The sequence below is a fragment of the Phyllostomus hastatus genome, unplaced genomic scaffold (assembly GCF_019186645.2).
Source record: "Phyllostomus hastatus isolate PE091 unplaced genomic scaffold, TTU_PhHast_1.1 phas_contig_148, whole genome shotgun sequence".
NCBI lineage: Eukaryota > Metazoa > Chordata > Mammalia > Chiroptera > Phyllostomidae > Phyllostomus > Phyllostomus hastatus.
In genome coordinates, this window is record NW_025333607.1 from 12,760,935 (window position 1) to 12,767,409 (window position 6,475).

Sequence of the window (6,475 nt, forward strand, 5' to 3'; positions counted from 1 at the left end):
TCAGGGGTGTCGTTAAATATTGATTAAGTGGATTCAGAGTTTCTAACATTTGACACGTGGAAAATGGGAACACATTTTTAAAAGTGATCCAACTCTTGTCAATGAAACACTCCTAATCCTACAGCCAGACAAAGCAAGGTCATTTCAACACAGACCTGGGGGCGACGTGACCTTCAGGAGCCCCGACTCTGACTGCTGAACCTGGCGTGTGCCCTGCCCCGCACCCTCCCCTCTCTGTCTGAGGCGGGCGCTTTCTTCCCGTAGCCTCGGGTCAGCCCTCAGTGGACACGCTGACCTGTGGATGAGATCGTAGAGGCCCTGGTGTGAATTCAGCACGTGTTCCTCGCAAAATGCACTTCAGGGCAGAGAGCGCGGCAGGTGCACTGGTGGGCATGTGGTGGGCAGAGCGCATGCTCAAGTAGTTTGCAGGACTGTCTGCCTGCCCCCCCCCCCCCCGTGTAAGAGGGGGAGCTGTACATTTGCAGAAATGACGTTTTTGACAGGTGCTGGCTCTAATGCTATATTTTGCAGGTTAGTGCTACAGGAAGGTGATGACCTTGTACTTGAGCTACTTAATAAATGGGATCATTCTGGATGGTCCAAGATAAACCTTCCTTTCTGACATTACGTAGGCAAGATGTTATTTTACTGAGATTTTCAAAATCTAAGCATGTAAAAACCATACCCTCGAAGTCAAAGAAGCTGGAAGTAGACCTAAAACTGGCATTTTGTTTGGCAACGTGACTTTCCCCTGGAGGGAGGCTGGGACCCCCAACTCTGGCTCCCGTGGCTTGCTTCGCCAGCCTTTGTATAAACATACACAAGCAAAGGAATATCTTCAGCAGCTTAGTATCAATATGCAATTTTTTTCTGCCAAAAAAGATCTTGTTAAATAATCTTCTGAGTTGTCGAAAAGCTATTCAAGATGACACTGTACAATTTTCAAATAAATCCATGTGGCAATTACATTTCATCTGTTTAAAAAGCTAAAGTCACAGATTATGCTGTTAGTCACTTCTGTGGCTATGTGCTCTGAATGAAATAAATTCAACACTGTGCTCCAAATCGGCTTTAGGTTGTACAATCAGTTAGAAGGTTCTGATGCAAGCCAAATTAAGACGTTTAAAATAATCATGCAAATTTGATTTTAAACATGCATCTCAAATATTTTATATCACCGTCCTCAAACACATTTTAAACAGATTTAATCGCACTGGATTCTGTTCTAAATAAAGTAGTACCAAGACGATCGTGATCTGCCCTTGTTATTGAAAAAGTGGGTCTTCTAAGACAGCCCTTCCTTCGGAAGAGAGATGTACAGGCAATCCCACGGAGTCTGAAATTAGGGCATCAGGGTGAAAGAGTCATAGAGGTGGCTCAGCTGGTTGGAGCATCATCCTGTACAGCAAAAGGTTGTGGGTTCGATCCCCGGTCAGGGAGCGTGTGGGAGGCAACTGATTGATGTTTCCCTCTCACATTGCTGTTTCTCCCTCTCCCTCTTTCTCGCCCTCTCTCCCTTCCTTTAAAAAAATATTAATTGGGATGAGGATTTAAAATAAGAAAGAGTCACAGAGCAGAGAATCCAAGGGTGAAGACAAGGGCAAGTTCGCACACCAGGTGTGCTCAGGGGCACACTCACCAGTGTTCTTTGCCCAGAAATGTGGACCCAAAGCCCAGCAGCTAGCTTCTGAGCAGCACGGGGATGATGGGAGTTGCGTGTGGGGGCCGGCATCCAAGGGCCAGGGAAACCCGCACGCTGTCCAGGGGGCGGAGGGGTTCAGGTCGGGGGAAGAGCCGGAGTCCGTGGACCAGGGCGGATTTTCTGCCCCAGCCCTGACTGGCTGGGTGTGCCCTGGTGCAAGTGTGTGTTCACCTCTGTGGGTCTCAGTTTCCTCATCCTGAAAATGGGGCTAATGACAGGTGTGTCCGTGAGTTGATTTGAGTCATAAATAAGGTGAAGAGTGGAAAGTGCTTTCCCCGCAGCAGGGCCTCAGTGGACATTCCAGTCCCCCCCATTTCTTCCCTCTCTCCACCGCCCCGACGCCAACCACAGGTGCTCCCCACTTTTCGTAAAGGGCCAGGGCAGGGCGCAGGTTTAGAGACACGGCCCCGAAGAGCTAAAATCAGCACCGATGGGCTAAGCCTCAGCTTCGGCAGGAAGTGAGAAACAACGTGGTAATTACACGTTACATAAACGTCGCCGGCCTGTGAACCACAGCTGCTTCTGAGTGCGAGCTGTGGGGGGGAGGGGGGAGGGGGCGGGGGGCGGGGGGCGGGGCTGCCCTCGGGGACTCGCCGTTCAGCAGCTGTGCCAACGCAAACCGGGCGCCAGTCAGTGTTGTGTCTGAGCCCCACAGGACGTGAGCAGTAGGTTTGAAAAAGAAACATTTCTTTACCTGTTCTGGGTGAAGGGAGAGGTGGGGGGGGGGGGCCGGCAGAGCCCAAGACCAAGGCCGAGCGAAGGCTGTTCAGTGCAGTGGACGGCGACGGGGGCGGGGGGGAGCCGCAACCGTGGCAGGGGGCAAGGAGACAATGGGGGGGGCAGTGGAGCCTGCCCCCAAGGTAGAAAATTTCTCCGCCCACCCTACTTAGAGGGAACAATTAGTGCCAGGGGGAGCTCCATTGCTTCTTGCCTTAACCCAGCCTCGTAAAAGCTGTATAACCAGCTCAAGAAGCAGAGAGTTTACCATAGTCTGCCGCTGTTTCATGCTGAGCCAATCCTTTATTTATTTAATGGGGAGAGACACAAAAAGAGATAGAATATGCTGCCAGCCTGCCGTGGGAGCGGATGCCCAGAGCATGCTCGGCGGTGACAGGTGTATGTGGGAAGTGACGTGCGGGTGGAGAGGCAGGGGGAGCCTGCGGGTGGGGGCAAGGACGGCCACTCTCAGGGGAAGGGGCGAAAGAAAGAGGCTTGTCTGGGGCCCCACCAGGAGCTTGGCAGACCTGGAGGGCGCAGTGGGTAGGGCAGGAAAGATGAAGATAAAAAGGAGCAGAGCGAGCCTAGCCTGGCAAAGGTCTATAGAGCAAGTTTCTGAAGGCCACGGAATTTAGATTTTTTCCTGTGGGTATTTCAGGACCCCCAACACACCCAAACAGAATGTAGGGGTTTTTTTAACAGTTAATAATCAGTAAATGCTAATGACAATATAAGCTTAAATAATAATTACTCTCTCAACGAAGGGTCTTTAAGTTTTAAGATTAACCCAGTAGCCCTGGCCAGTGTGGCTCAGTTGGTTGCAGCGTCATCTGTAACCAATTCCTGGTCAGGGCACATGCCTGGGTTGTGGGTTCAGTCCCCGGTCCGGGTGTGTATGATCCCTGGTCTGGGCGCATACGGGGGGCAGCCAATCCATGTTTCTCTCTTGCATCGATGTTTCTGTCTCTCCCTTCCTCTCTCTCTAAAAGCAATGGGGAAAAAATGTTCTCAGGTAAGGATTAGGAAAAAAAAAGAGTCACCCAGCAAGCAGGCTTAGATTTTTCAGTTAGAACAGAGTGGATGCAAAGACCGCAGATATGACAGTCTTATATATTCACACACGCGTTACAGGAGGATTCAAAGCGTTTAGAGACACAGATGAAAAACAGCACAGGTTTTAAAAAGTCTCGACACATCTGCTATTGAAAACACCCTTTAATCTACTTACAGTTGATTAAAAACAGTGACTTAATGAACTTGAAATAAAATGAAGTTGTACTAACTTGAATAATTACATTGAACTACCACAGCTGCCTTGCAGGGTAGGAACAGTTACTGTCCCCATTTGACAGATGAGGGAATCCAGGCAGAAGGTGCCAGGGAAGGGCTGAGAGGGAGCGCTGGGAAGGGGCCGCAGTGCCCCCGGCCCAGCCCTGTCCCCTGGGTTAAATAAATCAAGATCCCTGACGTGCTTAGAGCAGCGGTCTGCAGAGGTAAGAGCTTAAGAAGTAAAGGTTAGCTATTGCAGTTCTATGGTTATCCCACCAGAACCTGCTGCCGCTTTGCCTTATCACATTTCCCAACGTGTTAGGGTACGAGCGACCGCCTCTTTTAAGTTCTCCCGCTGCTGCAACCGAGGATAGCAGCACTTAGCCCTGTCTGCCCAAAGAGTTTCACTTTCTGGCCTCTGATAGTCAAATATTGAGAAGAAAGGTGAAGTAAGTACGTTCTGCAAATATTCCTAAGTGTCCGTGTTTCCAATGAAAACGGAAAAGTGTGTTAAGGAGACAGATGTCGTTATCCCACTGTGCTCATGATCAGGAGCTCCACTCCTCTGGGAGCAGAAACCGCTGAGATTCAACAACATCTGTAGAAATGCGTTTGGATCAGAGGGCCCTGGGGACACTTTCTGTAGCTCCGGGAGTATACAAGTTTGTTCCTTATGAAGCAGAGCTACACGGGTTCAACTGGACTTCCTGCCACGTGAAGTTTTACCTGCTTCCTAAAAGGTGTTTCAGTTCTGATCGCCTGTGGGAAGCGGAGCCAGATGATGGACGGCATTACACTGTGGTTCCTGTATTTCATAGGTGAGGCTTCTTGGCCCCACGCGTGACTTTTGGCTGCTTCAGTGACGGGGCTGAAGGCCTTTCCTCCTCCATCACTTCTCACTTTCCTTATAAAGGGGGAGGGGCCGTGCTTCTCAAGCCCGCATTAACGAAAGACATGCCTCTTAAAGCGACTTCTATTTTATATATCCGGACAATCCACAACTTGCTACTTGTGGTTGACAGCATCCTTCTGAGAATCAAACCTGGAAATTCTCCACTCTCCAGTCTGCACACTCTCTAGTAGCCCTTAAAAAAGAAAAAGGAGAGGAAAATACTAACAGCTCCTTTATTGAGGCGGTAGCCTAGATATCCATCTGATTTTCCCCAATATATTTCCCTCCAGAAATAAACAATAATTATGGTTCAGCGCCTCTGCTTTCAAAATCAGCTGATTTTGAAAGACATTTTAAAGACATTTAAAAATGTCTTTAGTGGACCAAATATATAAGGTAGCATGTGAACTAAGATGATTCTATGATTCTAGTGATTTACACCTTTTTTAAAAAAAGGTGTAAACCTCATTTTTTAAAATGAGGTAAAAATTAACCTCATTTTTAAAAAAAGATTTTATTTATTTTTAGAGAGGGAAGGGAGGGGGAGAGGGAGAGAGAGAGAGAGAAACATCAATGTGCGGTTGCTGGGGGCCGTGGCCTGCAACCCAGGCGTGTGCCCTGACTGGGAATCGAACCTGCGATGCTTGGTTCGCAGCCCGCGCTCAATCCACTGAGCTACGCCAGCCAGGGCCTAACCTCATTTTGTCGATGAGATTTTATAAAACTGATCTTTAAAATGAAGTTTATTTATTTTACCAAAAAATGCATCTTCCTTGGTTTCATCAAGGGAGAGATGCAGGGAACGTGTTTCTCGCGGGGAGTCCAGTGGAATCCGCACACTGGGTATAGGATACATGAGAAAAGGGGGAAGCCCCGCTTGGCTTTTAGGGAGAATAACCATTTTAGGTCCCCGTGGACCTGGTGTGGTGTTTTCATTTCTTTGTCATTTGCCACACAAAATGTGGTAGGGCTAATATTGTCTTACCTTAAGGGTTAAGGCAACTCGAACTCAGGGCTTGGCCAAAAATCAGGTTGCTTTTCTGACTTTGAAGTGCAGTGTGCGTTTCTGCAGCTCAGATTTCCATCCAGGACCAATCCCATGTCCGAACTTACTCCCCAGAGAGGCTCCGATGAACTCATTCACAGTGGAGGTGAATGACTGAATGGCCAAGAAAACTCAATGTACTAGTTTGTTTTTTTGAGTAAACCTGGTTGCTTTGTTGTTATAACTGAGAAAATGAGAGCTCTTGCACCTGAAGCAAGACCATCAATGAAAAGCCTATATATTATTATAATTTAATGGATAGTGCTTCCAAGATGGAAATTCACTGAAGTTTACCTAGTAAATTAGGTTAACCTGGTCATCAGGTTAAGAAATACTTTGATTAAAACCACACTACAAAATGGGGAACTTCAATTGGACTGCTTTAAACTCTCCACCTCAAAGGAAGGAAACCAACTAACCCATAATGATAACTTGTAGAAGAAAAAAAGGGTTAGGATCCATACCAGGTAATGATTCAGCGTTTTGGAGGCCAGTGTTGCAACCAGACTTGTGGGAAGCAGGTTAAATGGTATCTCAGTGTGTAAGGAGGCACAGAATTTCCTGTGCCATGCTGTTACTGAGTTTTCTCTACTGTATCTCGATAGGACCTCTTCTTAATATTAATCTCCCTCTTCACAGCAGTCGCAGGAACTCTGCGAGCTGTAGGGGAGCCTAGGACAGTTCTTACCAATCTCCTCCCGCCCTCTGGCCCCCAGATCGGTTTCTATCCGGGCACAGCAGCCATTGCCAAGACAAAGAAGCCCCAGATCGCCTTCAGAGCCACTGCTTGGCCCGGAGGCTTCTGGAAGATTTTAACACCGTAAGGAAAGCACTCATGGCTTTTTTTGCA